This window comes from Carassius gibelio, chromosome A18 (genome assembly GCF_023724105.1).
Source record: "Carassius gibelio isolate Cgi1373 ecotype wild population from Czech Republic chromosome A18, carGib1.2-hapl.c, whole genome shotgun sequence".
Lineage (NCBI taxonomy): Eukaryota > Metazoa > Chordata > Actinopteri > Cypriniformes > Cyprinidae > Carassius > Carassius gibelio.
This window is the reverse complement of record NC_068388.1, coordinates 7641288-7659020: the sequence shown is the minus strand read 5'-3', so window position 1 is coordinate 7659020 and position 17733 is coordinate 7641288. Positions and strand designations below refer to the sequence as shown.

The following is a 17733-nucleotide window of genomic DNA, read 5'->3' as shown; positions in this document are numbered from 1 at the left end:
CTTCAGCAAAGTTCATAGTTTACACTTCAATAATGACATTTCATTAGTTTGCACTAAAGCTTATTTATCCACGGAGCTGTGCTGAAACTTGCAGTTAACATGGACAGACCAAAATCTTTTATAAAATGTAGTTTAGGCAGGCCGTTAATCTTAAAGTCGATTTGTGGAATTCTAAATGCTGTTTTATGCTGCATTCAGTCTCTCCTTTTGATTTATGAAAGAAACCACATGGTTGTCTGATAACAACATGTTACCAGAAATATTTGAATCTGAAATGCTGATCTGAAACACTCATGCATGTAAACTTAAATCACATCACATATTAGTATGAGTATGAAAATGAGTTGAATAGAATCATGAAACAGATATAAAATAGAAGGTAGGTAAAGGTAAGTCGGGAGCATGAAAAATCAGATTAATATTAAATTATTTTACATATAGGAGCTTGAGTTTTCAGGGTTTCTACTTTGTTTTTTAAGTATTTGAAACTTTACAAATTCACACAAAATCTGTGTTGTGGGAGTATGCTGTAGGGTGTATTAGTTCTTCTGACTTTTCATTACTTTGATAGCCTGAAGGAAAAAGCTATCCCTCAGTTGGCTAGTGCAGGATCGAATGCTGCGGAGATGTCTTTCTCTGTCATGCTTTCTTCTTATACATATGATTCATTCTTATGATCCAGCAAGAATTATGCTGAATGATGTTGCATTTACAGCCTCTAATTCAAATTATTATTATTATTTATTTATTATATATTAGTGTTTTTTGTTTTAGTTTCTTAGTTAAGCAGCACATCGATTCCTTCAGTTACTTCATCAGTGTAGAGGTTTGTTGACTTATTAAGGATGGTACCATTCACAGACTTCTCTACATATACTGTAAATAGTTGTGGTTTCCATGACATTATATTTTGGTTTTAATTTCTTTTTGTACCAGCAAAACAATTTGATACTGACAAAAAAAGCTTTAGTGGCATACACATAATGTCTACTAATCTCTCCAGATAAAAAAGATAATGAAACGAATGAGAAGATCAAGTGATGCTGACCCAGTGTGGTATCTGAAATAAGGATATTGTCCAATTAGACATATTTGCAAATTTTTTATTTAGCATTATAAGTTAGTATTATTTTATTGTCATGGTCCCTACCTTTGCTTCTTACTCCCTCAGCGCAGGAAGTCCATACTTCGATTTGTGCTACGCCACAATACGCTAAATGAAACGTACTTGAGAAGTGTGACGTAATATACCTCTGTAAATAAAAAATATCCTGTGATGTCCACTTCGCAGGGCACTTACGGTGGAATAGAACAACTGTCTGAAGTGATAAGAGATGTGCAGAGCAGTGGTAAATGAGAACTGGTATTGAGAACCACTGGTTTAGGTAATTGTACAGTTTCATGATTCAGGCCATATGCTGTTTCCAACCAGTAGATGGCGCACGTCAACAAAGAATACAGTGCAACTTGGCTGAAAACCATTTACACATATTTAAAAGTATTGCTAAATGGTATTATATCAGTAGTACTGTTGAAAAATTTGGTGTAATATTTTTTTTTCCAGCAAGTGTGCATTAAATTGACGGAAAATAACTAAACTATTTGCAACACTGATAGTAATAAGAAATGTTTCTTGAGCAGCAAATCAGCATATTAGAATGATTTCTGAAGGATCATGTGGCACTGAAGACTGGATTAATGTCTGCTGAAAATTTAGGTTTGAATCACAGGAATAAGTTATTTAAAAATATATATTTGTAATATAAACTTTAGTGATATTTCATTTCACTATTACTGTTTTAACTCTAATTCTGATAAATAAATGCAGCCTTGGTGAGCACAAGACCTTAACATTTCTTACAAATCCCAAACTTAAATGATACCATCTCTTTAGTTAATGAAATTGCTGTGACTGTATTCATACTGTATGCTGGAATTAGAACCGCTTTAATGACCCATCAGCATCTGTTTAATAATATTAAACAAATCCCTGGTGATGTTATACTCTAATATTTTACTGTTACTTGCTTTTGTTATATTCTAAGCATTTATTGAAATGTCATTGTTATGATACTTTGGTCATTTAAAATGACCAAATCTTTTACAAGATCTTTCCTAAAGCATTTGATAGCATTTAAATTGTTTTAGTATTTATGCTTGCTTTCTATGCATTTTTTATTATGTTTCTTCTGTTCTTTGACACTGTGTTAAATATCACCTGACAGTTGAAACAGATATTTAATTAGAGTTCATATCAGGGGACCAGCTTGTACTATCACTGGTGTCTTTCCTAAATCCCTCATGATCCTAGGCTCTCTCTAAACATATGGATCGGATGGGTTAGGGATAGGCCGAAGAGTAAATCAACTGTCGAGCTTGTTAGCTTTGCACTTGTCCATCCACAGCACATTCCAGCGGGAATTCCTTGCAACTCACAGCAGCCTTGCCAAACGGTGGAGACCTTTAAGCATTGTGATCCACCCAGTCCTGTTCCCACAGTCCCCTATTAGCATAAATAAATGTCATCGAGGCCTGTGGCACCAGATTCACCTTTGCATTAGGGCAGGATCCTACATGCTCTGGTTTTTTGTTTTGTTTTTTAAAACAATTGCAATCTCTTTGCTGTAAATACACAACTGTATACATTGTATTTCTTATTTTACTAGATTATTTCACTTTTAATAACTATGTCATTCATCAGGCTACGGGAGTGGAGAGTGATCAGGAGATAGTTCAGACGACTGGCACGGAGGAACATATCATGGCTGCATTTGCTCTCAGTTTGGAGGAGTGTCAGAAGGCCCAAATATTCTCCCAAACTCAGGTACCGCTGACTAAATCGCTGCTATAATTTATAAGAGTGGTTTGCATTGCCTGTAAATGTTCAACACAAAACAATATTAAGCTGAATGTTACTAGAAGTATTACCAGATGCTTTTGATTAAAGATCAGACCACTGAATAATGTTTAAAACCTTCAAGCTTTCAAAAACCAAGGATCCCACTGTTGAGGCAGAGTTTGAAGAATCTGAGATGTATTATTCATTGCAAGACTCAACAATGGGTCAGCAAGGGCCATATCTGCTTCCTAGCAACCTGTGTGTGAGCGGATGTGAATGTCTGTTTACGTGGTCGTGACATTGTGTGAGCCTCATCAAAGGTCTGCTAATGAGCCTACATGTGTGTACCGATTGACCAGAGCAGACCTCCGTTAGATATGATGTGTTATTAGGACTGAGAATCAGTCAAGAGTTTTAATCTAGATTGAAAATGAAGGGCAGCCACAAAATTTGATCGATTTGAAAGTTATTGGACTAGTGGCATTTTTGAGATTACAGCACATTTAAGCTGGGGTCAGCAAGATTTTCTTCTTGTGTTTACTTTTATTTGGCAAGGATGCATTAAATCGCTCAATTTACAGCAAATACATTTATAATTTTACAAAACATTTCTGTTTAAATAAATGCTGTTCTTTTTCACTTTTAAAATTGTTGTACTTCTTTGGAAAACAAATATTACAGGCTCCACCTTTGAAAGTATGCATGTTTATATATAATTTATATTTTGCATGAGTGTATGTACATATATTACAATTGTAATAGCAGCTAATGCATTTCTCGCAATATACACAGGAAACATTTGAAGTAGTTTGGTACAACTTTGAGGAGTGGTACTTGTCAATTGCACATCATTCCATGGCTCAAAGTGGGTGGTCTAAAGGAGAAGCCTAGTCTGTGTGACCTTTGACCTCTGGAGCAAAACAAGTTTCTGGCTCAGGTGTGTGTGTCTCTGCATGTGTCTGCAGAGAATGGAGGGGTCCATTTCTCTGATACCCCTTTAGAAAGCCAGTGAACCCTGCAGCAGCTCGGTCACTCCAGATTAAATGCTTTGATTTGATGTGTTTAATCTTATTAATTGAGGCTCTAAAGCAATTATGCTTTTTATTCTTTGTAACATAATTCTTCATAACATACTTTGAAATGCAAAACTGCCATCGAGTCTAAATACAAAAGAATAGTGAAAATATTTGTAAAAGACAATTCGAAACGTTGCATCTTTTAGTTTTCCTTTCAGGCTCTAAAATACATCGGTAATAAAGTGTTTGTTGGACCTGTCAAATTTTTGGTGTCTCCAGGGAAAAGAGTTTAACTTTCGAGGTAAGTGTATGCTAAGCTGTGATGGTGTATAGAGTGATTCTCGCTCAAGGGGACAGCAAAGTGGACGATCACAGTTACTATGAAAACAAACGTCTGGAGTTGGCTGGCCAGGTATCTGCCTCGTAGAGGGTTTAATAACAGCTCTTCTATTACCTCTGCACATAATCATTTAGTATTATGCATAAATTATTTGCTTTCTCAAATACAGCTACAGCGACACATGCATAAAGTGCTCAGTTCTACAGCAGATTTATTCAGAGTTACTTTTAATTGTAATGATGTTTTCAATGTTACTGTTGTTACTGTAACTTTAATCCAATAAATGCAGCCCTGGTGAGCAAAAGAGTGTACTTTCAAAAACCTCAAGCTTTTGAATGCCATTTTACGGTGGTTATCCTGCAACCCTGCTCTTCAGAATGTTTATGGGTTCAGAAATGGCATTTGGTAGGTCTATTGAGCTCTGTTGTTCATATGAGTGAAGTAGGCTCGAATCTGGTCTGAAAAGTATCTTGCCCCGTTCGTAACTGTCAAAAAAGAAATTGAAAAATGTGATGCTCAGTATCACATCCTGCTCAAACCTCAGCTGCCCTTGTCATGTCTAATGTTTCTAACTTCTTGGCATCCACACAGATGAATGCAAGGCTCATGAAATATTCACCGTAGAATAAAGTACAATGTGCAGCACCCTTTTTCATCCATACATCCATCTCTTCTTTTCCATTCACATCTCTTTTATTAGGAATGACTGACAACCCCTCCACGTCCGGCTGTTAATTATGATAATGCTAGTGTGTATTTATCTGTTTTTGTCCTGCGTGGCACAGACATGTATTTGGGAGCTGAAGATTAGTGTGTGTAATGTTTGTTAGTATCTCTTTTGAGATTGTTCCTCCTGTATGGCAGATTTCATATTACATCCTGGACACGGGCGCTGTCTCGCTTGTGCGCACAAACATTTTTTGTGCTCTCGTCTAACATAACTGATCTCTTTTCCTCTGATTAAACACACTGTTGGCCTCTTATGAAACTGATCAGAAGCCAAAACCAACAGATTCAGACTTGGCTAGCACCCAATCCCTTACCTTCCCTTTTGTTTCTATTCTGCTTGTCATTATAATACCGTCATTATTTTCCCAGTGCTTTGTTTCATCCGCACCCCCTATGCTTCTGCCTTCCCCTTCATTCCCAGCCGGCCTGCTTTTGTTTGCGGGCGAGATATGTGGCAGCAACACCCGACTGCAGCGCAGCCAAACTCAGGGATTTCTCCACTTTATTATAATTTAGCCTGTCTATGACAAAAGAATAGCCGCCTTGACTGGAGCGATTGAGTTAATCCACCAGCCCGACTGTGATAATGTAATTACCGCCGTCTTAAGTCCTTTAATTTCCCTCCGCCTGCTCCGAGGTGGGGTGTGTTTATGTGTGTACGCGCTTGCTTATGATAGTGTGTGAGCAATTGGGAGTTAGTGAGTGACAGGAACCCTTTCACCGGAGCTTTACACGCACATGCATGCTTTCCAGCACCTCCAATCCCCTTTCTCCTCATTTACAATTCCCTGACATTCAACTAATTGGCCTGGCTGGGTTGTGGAAGCTTAATTTCTTTATTAATTTTCAGTGAGGATGTTTATTTTTGCATATGCAAATGTGGAACAGAAGGGGAGGGGCTTCTATTGAAGAAAATCTGAAAATGAGAGGTCAAATTTATCACGGCGTGGAAACACCTGTTTATTAAATCTGGATAATAGGATGGGGGGGGGGGGGGGGGGGGGGTTAGAGCCAGATGAAGCTAATAAAAACAAGTTATCTGGAGAAGACAACACTTGCGATTCAAAAGAAGAGATGAAGTCATCCGTTGGCTGTCCTGTTTTTTTAAGATGGACAGGCAGGGTGTGACTCAGGTTCTTTCCCGCCTCTCTTACATCTCAGCTCAGAGCATGATGACCAGGATCTCCTCTCAGTTTGAGAAAACCAGAAAGATTAGCGGTTCCCGCTCTCTCCAGCCCTCCCAGTGGGGCATGCTGTGTCCCTCAGACTCACCTGAAGGAGGACAGTGTTCCTCATTTAGGAAACACCATCATCTTGTCAACATCATCAGTGGATGCATGTTTTGAAGTATCTTCACACTGCTTATTTCCATGCAGTGAGAGTGCAAGCATTTATACAATTAATTTAATGATTTATTTTTATGGAAAAGAGCAGTAATGACCACTGGAAAAGCCATATTGGTTTACCACTGATTTATTGTGCTTATTAAAATCATTTAGATAATCAAAGCTGTTTGATTGTTTTCTAGGCTTGTGGTCTGGTAAAAAAATCTGGCTCTGATGACCCACATCACTACTGACATAGAGAACGGCCCCATCATCAAGCTGGCCTTCAACCTGAGAGTGAAGGACGTCATCCTTCTGTGTGAAGAGGAGTTGTCCAACCCCACTGTCTTCCTCGTCTTCCTCAATGGTATCTTCACACACAGGCAGAACAGAAGCCAAACAGCACGTTGTTCCACCTTTTATTTTTCAAGCACATAGACAGGCTGCAGGCATTTGAATAATATTCAAATGAACGTCTGCTGTTCATACTACAAAAGGGTGTGCTATTGATTACCTTTAAATGTCATGTCACAGAAAACTCACCCCACTAATTAATTCATGTATATGTTTTTCCCAGCGCTGATAAGTTACAAATTACACAGGCCGTCACTGTGGCTAATTAATTAGCAAACACAGCAGGTGTCAATGCATAAATAAATACAATCCCTCACAAGTTAATCCACAAACATACTTGCCCACGAAGTGACTCACACAACACTAAGGCATTGTATGAGCCCGGGTGGCACCATAGTGGGTCTCTCTTATCGTTCAAACAAAAAGCTAAAACTTTTTCTATTGAAAGTGAATTAATACTTGCACATTTACACATCTGATATAAATCTGACCTAAATGACCTATTGCATATTGGTCTACACCTTCAGAGTGATGCGTAGAGCAGGTTTTATAAATGAGTTTGTGTCCATTTCAACCAAATTGACCGACCGCTGTGTATATATTTCTTCTGATGGGGGTTGTTTGTGCAGGTACTGGTCAGTGTTTCTTTAAATCACATAATTACAATATATTTGGAATATAAATGGTTTAAAACCAGTGCCCAATGTTGTTAGTTGCCGTATGTTGCACAGACAAATTTGAATTGCATTCGGTGTGCTCCTGATAGACCCTACATCATTGTGAAGAATAGACAAGCAGCTGTAAAGAACAAACACACTGAGGAATTGTCTCAGGGCTACAGGTGCGTTTGAAGCCAATCAATATTTAAAAATTACATCTGAATGGAGAGTCCAGTATGCAGATTCGAGAGTCTTATGCATGCCTTTTTCATTGTGTTCTTAACACCCACTTTTCCCTGTTGAACATTTGAGGACTTCCTTCATGAGAGTCTGGTGGACTATTTTGATGTAAATGTGGAAAATGACTGTAACATTGCTTTATATGAGAACATGATCGCCAAGTAAGTTCTTAATTTAAGCCACATAACTCAGGCCCTAAAAAAATTTGGACACCTAAACACTAATTTGTAATTGTCATTGCCATAGAAAACATATTTGCAAAGTGTTTAGCTTAAAAACATATATATATATATATATATATGAATATATAAATATATATATATTTAATGTAACTATATTTTAATTTAGATCTATCTGTTGATCCTGGATATGCCTTTATCATCATAAATTGTTCACTTAATCTTTAATTACTATTGCTAATAATTGAATTATTAATGCTCTTAAATGTGAATTAGCAAATGCCACTGGGAATATGTGTTTTTCATATTGTACATCATAATGCTGTGATGCCTGAATTTCATTTAAAATGATTTTATTGTTAGAGTTTTGTATTTATTTTTAGATGGATAATAAAAAAATTTATTAACAGCAACATCATGAAAATAATAATAATTTGGTTATTATTAGTATTGGCCAGAAAAATGTTTTTAGGAAAATAGTAAATCATTTTATTATCAGCCAAAACAAAAATAATTATTAGCCATAATAATTTTAGAATTTATTATTGTATATTGGCCAAAAATAATATAATAATATTACATTTGTATATTTATATATCCAAAGAGTCCATATAGAGCCACTATATATGGCATCCATTTAGACCCAAATAAAGAGTTCTCATAAATAAAAAAATAAAAAACCCTATGTGTGTTTTATTCAGGGATACAACCCATTTGGAGATCGAACCGTTCATGCTGCTCGGGGCCTGTGCTGGTTTGATTCCTTACCCTCATCATAACCAGTCCCCCAGAAACGCCTACCAGTGTGCTATGGGTAAGACTACTACAGTCTCCATCTCCAAACATCCACTTCTAAACGCTTACATCCACACACACACACTCCTATTCACTCACAGACACACTCACTTTCGCACTGGCATTCAAAACTTTTGACACACACTCCACATTCTGTATGTATGTGGACATCAAACATTGCCTGCTTTCGTAGACTCGCTTTTGTGTGTGTGTGTGTGTGTGTGTGTGTGTGGAGGACTTTCCCTGCCACTGTCTGTGAGTGTCATTAGGCATTCATTGTGTCCTGAGCTCAGTGTGTGGAGCAGGGTTAGTGTGCTCAGCTGTGCAACAGGGAAAGAGCGCACTCCGCTGCCCTGGTTACCAAAACTACTTAAACCTCTCCTGGCCACCACCCACATTACAAAACCACTGAGACTGCAACTATATTTGGCCCCATATCCCAGGCCTTGTCTTCTTTTTTTGTGGACGGACAGCCCCATACATGTGCAAATCCAGTTGTGTGGCCCCAGCTCTATTATCACACACTGTGTGCTTGTACCCTGATTGTAGAGTAATAGCATCTGACAAATGTCAAGGCCTCAAGGGACAGCGGCTATTATGCTTTAACCTCACCCCCCCCCCCCCCCCCCCCCGCTCCATCCTTGCTATTGCTAAACCACCACCCCAGAGATTTTACCACTACCAACACCAGCCTACACATCAACACTCCTCCCAGACCGTTGGTTAAATGTGATCAGATGTGCATTAGCTGTTTCATATTGTTTGAAACGCATTGAATTGTGTTGTAACCAACCTTTTAAGTTAAGAAAACCCTTAGTGGTAATTGTAAAGGCCTTACTGGTAAGCACGAAGCTTTAAATGTTCACATTTTATAATGCAGGGGCTATCATGAAATAAAGAACAATACTTTTGCAATATTTATTATTCTCGGATCGTTTTAAAAATCTATTTGAATTTGTAGAAATTAACATTTTAAGCTGTACAAGTTAGCATTGGTTAATACATGAATACATTTATTAATGATGAAAAATAAAAACATATTTACAAAATAGATAACCTGATGTACCTGCTGGTGTGCCCACAGAAGCCTACGGTGAAGACGACAATCACCATCGTGCGTTACACTAACCAGACTTTCTACAAAGTGAAGGGTCCAATGCTGGACACAGAAACACACAAGCCAACCTGGAGACACAGTTTTCTGGATGCTGACATCTTCTGCTTGCCTGGTAAGACATTTCAACCTTGAATGTTCTGATCTAAGAATATGTATTGATTTTTTTTATGTCACATTCCTCACAAGTGAGAGGTTTGAGAGCAAGCAGGTGCTGGTGAAAGTAAAAGTGACATGACATTCAGCCAAGTATGGTGACCCATACTCAGAATTTGTGCTCTGCATTTAACCCATCCGAAGTGCACACACACAGAGCAGTGAACACACACACACACACTGTGAACACACACCCGGAGCAGTGGGCAGCCATTTATGCTGCAGCGCCCCGGGAAGAAGTTGGGGTTCGGTGCCTTGCTCAAGGGCACCTAAGTCGTGGTATTGAAGGTGGAGAGAGAACTGTACATGCACTCCCCCCACCCACAATTCCTGCCGGCCCGGGACTCGAACTCACAACCTTTTGATTGGGAGTCCGACTCTCTAACCTTTAGGCCACAACTTCCAATAGTTTTATTTGAGATAATTGAGTTAGTCTTCTAAAATCCATACTTTCTTCATTTTTTTTTTTTTTTTTTTGCCTAATGCCTAATTTCTTCATTCTATAGATACAAAGGAGCAACAGACTCCTACAATGAGAAGGTGACGATCTCCTCCAAAGCTGAAGATGTCTTTTTGGTCAAGCTCCTGCTCAGGCAGACACGAAGCCCAGAGATCGGAGACAAGTTCAGCAGTCGACATGGTACAGATTCAACCTTTCTGTCCTTTTCTAGACTGGCATCTTTTCCTCTGCTTTAGTAGATCCCAACATATGAAATGACACTCCAGCACCGTGCCAAAAAGAAGACAATAAACCTCTCATTAACAAGTGGGCAGAGATGTTACTAAACTTGATGTCCAATTTTATTTTCAATGCCCAAGTTATATCGTCTCAGCTGGCCCTCCCATTCTCTTCAACTTTTTTTGCCTGTTTTTCAATTAATTAGCTTTTTGTCCCATGCCAGACTATGCAAATTTATTACAGCAGCTCAGTCCTGGGAAAGTGTTTACAGCCCCCATTGTTTCTGAGCACCTCCGCTGAGAGAGCTGGTCAGTACGATGTTTTAATCAGAGCGTTAACTGGCGCCATGCATAATTCACTCATTTCATTAGTGGAGGTCATCCACTGGCACTCATCACGGGACGTGACAGTGAGGAGGGGTCAGGGACGGGTTAGCCGCTAACCGCACTAGATGGTATTTACTGCTCTTTTTAAAGAAGCTTTTTGTATTTAAAGGAGCAGGCAAGTGTCGGTGGATCAGGATAACACAGGGCAGCTAATTGTTGTTGTGAAGGATAGTGCCGTTCTCTTGAATGTCTTTTGTGCATTTAGAGGCGGGCTTTTATTGGACAGTCCCACTTGGAGAAATTGAGCTGTGTTTTCCAGAGGTGCGCGACTGTGCAGCCAACCACACAATAACATTCATCAGGAATTCATTTACGTTTCTATATTTCTTCGTGGTGGTTTTATTATAATCGCCTGTGTGCACACTAAACGGGCACTTTAGGTGCTTTTTGTTGGAAAATTAGTTTGAGAGAACGTTGTACATCAAAGAAAGCGATTTAGCTACCTTTTGGGGCAAAAGAAAGCCTATTAAAGATGTCCCACTATGGTTTGGAGTCGTTGGCTTTCACAGGAGTTTTGTCTGACTCATTTTAAACCCCTCCCTCATCCTGCGGCCCCATTCTGACCAGCCTCTACCACCCTCATAAGATCCGGTCACCGGAGAACGATAGGTTAATTATTTACCGCTGACCCAAACACACACCGGAGCACACACACACACACACAGCTGTCTTGGCAGGGTCCATTGTGCGAGCCGCCACAGTGGGGCTGTATAGCCAGTGATGGAGGGCCATGGACTCTTACTGCTGTCCTGCTTTTCTTTGCTGATTTCATGCCTCTTTTATCATTCCCTCTCACACAAAACAAACAACACAGAGGATGTGTGCTATGGGAACCGCTCTCACTTACCTCTCTGCTTCTGTTGCACTCTTGCTCACTTTCTCACTTCTTGCACCAGGAAATCCTTTTACCTACGCGGCTGCTAGTGCTACTAACAACTGTTTTGATCATTTATTTAATGCCTAGATTTATTGGATTATCAATTATTTTCTTAACTTAAAATAATATTTGTCTACTTGTTCTGTATTCAAATATGGAAATTCCGTGTTAAAACATACACCACCGTTTGGAAGATTAAATCAGCAAGGAGGCAGTAAATTTACCAAAAGTGAGAGTAAAGAGATTAACCTGGTTGCAAAAAAAAAAAAAAAAAATTATTTAGATCTTTCTGTTCATCAAAGAATCCTGGAAAAATGTGTCATGGTTTCAAAAAAAAACATTTAGCAGCAATCAGATCAACATTGATTAACTGCAGCCTTGGTGAGCATAAGAGAAAAAAAAATCTAAACTTCAAACACTTGAACAGAAGTGTAAATGTTACAATTGGGGCAGCATAATCAAAACTGTTGTTGTTGTTGTTTTTAGATAAAAAGCTAATTTCCTTTTTTCTTTCTTTTTTAAACAGAGAAAAATGTGACATTCACTATTCTAAGGTGACATCACTAAAAGAGGTTCCCTGATTAACTGATAATAAATGTAGTTTTCTATTTTCATTATTGATCTGTGCTGATTCATTGCTGCATTGCTTTAGGTACTTATTTTGGTGGTATTAAACATTTAACCAAAATATTGAGTAGTTTGATTCAATATGTGCATATATTATTTGTGAATTATTTTTACATTGATATATAATCATTATGATCTTTTAAATTGATTCAGAGATTTCTATTCTGAAAAGCTTATGTATATATATATAGAGAGAGAGAGTTCTTCCGAAGAGCCCAGATTTTTTTTTCTCTATCGCTCACCTTAGTTGAACCTTACTTTGTGCGCTCCATGGTAAAGGGGAAACTATGGGTGTATAATCCTCTTCTCACTGTCCAGCTAAGCACCTCTCCTCACTTCCTGCTCCTGTTCTTCTCTCTTTTATCACTTGCAAATGGCCCAATAATGTGTTTGCTCTGGCTGCGGGAAGAGTGAGGAACTCCATTGCAAACATTTACACTCTCACTGACTGCTTTGGACCACTTTCACTCTGTCCTGCAGTCTGAATTTCCAATGGTTCCACTTCAGCAGACCTGAATACGTTTGCTTTATAGGCCTTTGGATGATAAAAGTTACAAAAACATACATATATTTGAATGGTAGTACATTTATATAATGGATGCTCTTGTTTACCTAAGGTTGTCTTATACAGTGCAGTTTATGCAAATCTCACAATTTCAGTTTTCAGAGACCTTACTTCCCCCATGCTTTCTAATTCTGAACTCTGTGTTTTGGTGCAAACAGCAGGCCGTCATATAGGAAATCTTTTGAATTGAGGAATAGATTTCTCTCAGTGACAAGGAGTCAAAGATCTTTTGGCTCTTTCTGCGAGTGAATTCACTAAAGGTTTCTGTCGTGCAGCGGTGTGTGACCTCAACATGATGTCACTCACATTCACCAGCTGCACTGTTAGGACGGGGAAACAGGGGCATCTACACTGCTGCAGGGGGGAAAAGTTATTAGTTTCCATCAAGGAGCCATTGAGCTTGCATCACATACGTTTTAGGATGTTTGTCAATCTTAGAAAACGAGAAATCAAATTAATAAAATGAGCTCTGCTTTGATTTGTTTCAGGTTGGGAAGCTGATTGAGCTGTTGGCTGGTAAAACAGGGGCGCTGGATGGACGTTTTCACTATGGGACTGCTTTCGGGGGCAGTAAAGTGAAGGATGTGTGTGAGGACTACCAATTACCAGGGCAAGAATTATGCCACCTCAGGCATCATTGGGTAAAAACTGTTCTTTTGCATCACTTTTGTTCATTTGCATATTTCTATTTCATCAATACAAGTTTGTTTTATAGCTTTAAGTTACACATTACAATAAGCTTTCATGTTAACACATTAGCTAACTAGTTAACACTAACTAACAATGAACAATACTTCTAACGCATTTAATGTTAATCTTTTTACTATTATTTAATGGACGTAATCTAACATGAACTAACAATGAACAGTTGTATTTATTAGGGCTGTCAAATTATTAAAATTTTTAATCAAATTAATCAGAATTTTCAGTGGATTAATCAGGATTAATCACTATTTGCCACTACACCTGAATCCTAACCATTTTTTTTTCTGAACTGCATACCAAAAGATAAATAACAGGACACAGATACATAATTTTCATGTATTGTTTCATCATGTGGTTCTTTTTTTCTGAATTTCAAAAGTTTAACATTTACTTAGATCAAATTTACCTGAGCACTATATCAAACCATGCCATTTAACTACAGATAGTGTAAGAGTTTTAGGTGAACCAGTGGTTAAATATAGCCACATATCTATGAAATTATGGATAGAGAAACTCGGAAAGAATGAACTCAGAAACAAAAACATGCGCCACCATCACATAAGCAGCACTCTGGGCACTCTTGTTTTTGGGAGGTGTTCATTTGCTCTGCCACAATACTTTAGGATCGATATTTTCACGTTCTGAAGGCTTCAAGTGCCAGTAAAACCAAGTAAAAATGCATTTTTTTACTTTCCCAAACAGCTGTAATTTTCGCTGCATTGCATGTAGGCGTTCTGCGCATGCGCATTGTGAAACACAGGACGCTATAACACAGTGATCCTCAAATCTGGCTCGCGAGATCCACTTTCCTGCGAAGTTTAGCTCTAACCCTAATCAAACACGCATGAGTTTGCTAATCAGTGTCTTTAGGATCATTAGTAAATCACAGGCAGGTGTGTTTAACTGGAGTTTGCGCTAAACTCTGCAGGAAACTCGCAAGCCAGATTTGAGGATCACTGCTATAACAGGAAGAAGAAGCTCCAGCGTATCAACTACCACAGTCATCTCTGTTTATCGAGCTTGGCATGAATGTATTTGAGAGTAACTGTGGTAAAACCTTAAGCTTCTTCGGTGTTTTCGTCGCGGCACTCGCCGCTGTTTTTTACTATCTTGAGAATTCAGAGATCGACGAGACTTTCCTAACCTGAATAATTTGTCACATTGCGCATGCGTGAAATGCGTTAAAAAATTTGACGTAACGACAAACAACTAATTAACGCCGTTAACGCGCTATTTTTGACAGCCCTAGTATTTATATTAACCAACAAAGATGAAGAACTAGAAATAACAAATTTCTCACCGTTGGTTCATTTTAGTTAATGCATTAACGCATGTTTACTAATGGAACCCTATAAAGTGTCAACTTATGAAGATTTAAATACCTTTAAAATGAATAGCTACTGTACATTGATTTAGAATTTCTATATATTGCAAAAATCAAAAGAACCACCAGAGAGTGTTTTCTCTGTTGCATATTACTTTAATTAATTAATTCGTTTTTGGGGTAATTTGCTCTTAGGGAACCTCTGGAGGCTTACATCTGCTTCTGTCCAGTCTGTTATCAGAAATTAAAGCACATGGTGCTGGATAAAATGCATGCCAGAGCATATGGTCTGAGTGCAGTACTAGGTAAAAAGGGCGAAAATATTCTCTGAAATTTGATTTATTATATTTATTCTTTGCGATAATAAATAGTTTATTATTCTGGCTTTTATCTTTATTGCAATTCAATGCTATTTTTTATTTTTATTTTATATTATCATAATGCAGGAACGTGCAGCCCCCTGAGGGTCATTCCAGAGATGGTGGTCTCTGTCTGGGAGAGATGGAATGAGACTGTCTCATTTGCTACAGAGCCAGCATGCTGCTGCTCAAGCGACTGATGATCTCCAGTGATGCTTTTGAGGTGGATGTGTGTCCAGCCAGTGTGGCTTGCTGGGATATTCAGGATGGTCAGTAAAATGATTTTATGATTTAAAATGATACATTTTAATGTCTGTTTATTGCAGGTGTCATTACTGCAAGTCTTTGTGCTATGTGTCACCTCTACGAATTCCATATGCCTGCAAACTCCTCTTCCAAGAACTACAATCCATGACCATCATCCCCTGCTTCAAACTGGCTCGATATAATGAGTGAAGGCGAGTGATTACAGCATTTCACCAAAGCTTACACACAGAGGAGCGGTACAGTATTATTAAGGACTACATATACAACATTGATTAAGCCTTACTTGAAAGGTCTTCATTTCATTTTTATTAAACATCTTCTATCTTATCAATAAGATAATAAAAAAAAAAAATAAAAAAAAAAAAAAAATATATATATATATATATATATATATATATATATATATATATATATATATATATATATATAAAGTGAATGTAGTTTGTTTTTTGTTTTTTTCAATTTCGAAGTCTTGAGCAATCTTGATGAAGTGTTAATCTGACAACACTGACAGTAGGAAGGAGCTTGTTTTAACATTGACCACCTTCCCACTTTGCTGTTTTTTTTTTTTGTTTTGTTTTGTTTTTTTGTACACTAAATCATCCACTATTCAAATATTGAATTCCCGCCCACCAAGCAACCGGGGAAGGCTTTGATTGGAAGAATACATCTCACATCGGTAGAATGGGCACTGACAGTGCGGCTCACTCACTTGCTGGTTGGGGGGAGGCGGGGTGGAATAGGGGTCTGAGGGTGTCTCTTTTGGCCAGCTGCACCTGTCCTAGCTAATGAGGGGCTAATGAGACTTAGAGTAAATGAACAGAAAAAGGAAGTCTTCTGAGGAGAGGATGCAAAGATTCTCTTCCTCCTCCTCCTTTTCCTTCACAGCCTTCATACCGAAATTTACATTGATGTTTGGCTCTCTCTTGCCATCCACTTCCCAGCTTGTTAGAGGTGCTGGATAATCCATACAGCTTCTAATGAAAGCTGGGATATTGTTATTTTGTTCTGTTTCTTTGATGGTTTGTAGTATTAGTTCTGTTATTTATTTATTGTTTCCTTTTTTTTTAATATGAAAGGGACACTACTGTTCTGTTTATATATATATATATATATATATATATATATATATATATATATATATATATATATATATATATATATATATATATATATATATATATATATATATATATTATTATTATTATTTTTTTATAATTCTATATAATATTACAAGTCAAAATAACTGTTTTCTATTTTTATATATTTTATAATATCATTTATTCCTGTGAAGGAAAAGCTGAACTGTCAGCAGCCATTGCTCCAGTCTTAGTTTGCTCCTCCCAAAATTGCATTGCATTAGTCAATAAAATATCAAAATAATGGCATCTTCAAACTTAATTTAACTACTTTGATATCAATTAGAAGAGTAATTTTCTGCAATTTAGGTAGTCAATTGTCAAGTTTTCTCAGTAATTTAATTAAATGAACTATCCTCTGTGGACATTCTGCATTCATATTTGACAACCAGAAAGCCTTTTTAACAATGTTTTGCTCAAGTTGGTTTTATATTTTGTATGTAATGCAATGATCAAATCTTAAATTAGGTGTTCAAACATGTTTTGAGGGACACCGTACTCTAGTTCCATCTAAACCTCAAATGACAAATATCTCTAGCTGAAGTCTGACCACCTCGCAGTGAGGACCCCATCCTGGCATCGTTATAGGTGTAGTATCGAGCGTTCCTCTGCCATCCAGCAAGTGGGGAGCAGTTCCACCATAATCCCCCTTTCTCCTACTTGCTCTCTCTTTCCCCCGTGGTTCCATTCATATTCTAATCACAGCTTTCCCTTCTGCAGTTTGTAGGCACTCCATCAGAGCCCTCCCAGCCTCAGGCTCTACACTTTTACTTCCCGCTTTTGTGGCCGCACTCTCCTCCCGGCACACTAAAATAAGGTTGCTTCAAGGAGAGAGCAAGAAGGGGAGGGGGGTCCACCAAACTTTCTCTTTCCAGTTTTGCCAATGGCCTTAATGGGCATTTGATGTCAAAAGCATCCAAAATGATGATGAACATTTGTGTGAGAGTTCAGTGTTTTGTTTTTTCCCCCATTGATTTTCAATGAACGCAACTTTGACATTGCCATTTTGAGATCAATTAACGGCATCAAAGACAGCAAAAAAATCTGCAATGGGCTAGA

General features: G+C 38.0%; 1 pseudogene; it reads left to right on the top strand.

Annotated features, from left to right (window-relative positions):
- Positions 1-2761: 2761 nt before the first annotated feature.
- Positions 2762-15724, top strand: LOC127934097 (DNA-directed RNA polymerase III subunit RPC2-like; annotated as a pseudogene).
- Positions 15725-17733: the final 2009 nt, after the last annotated feature.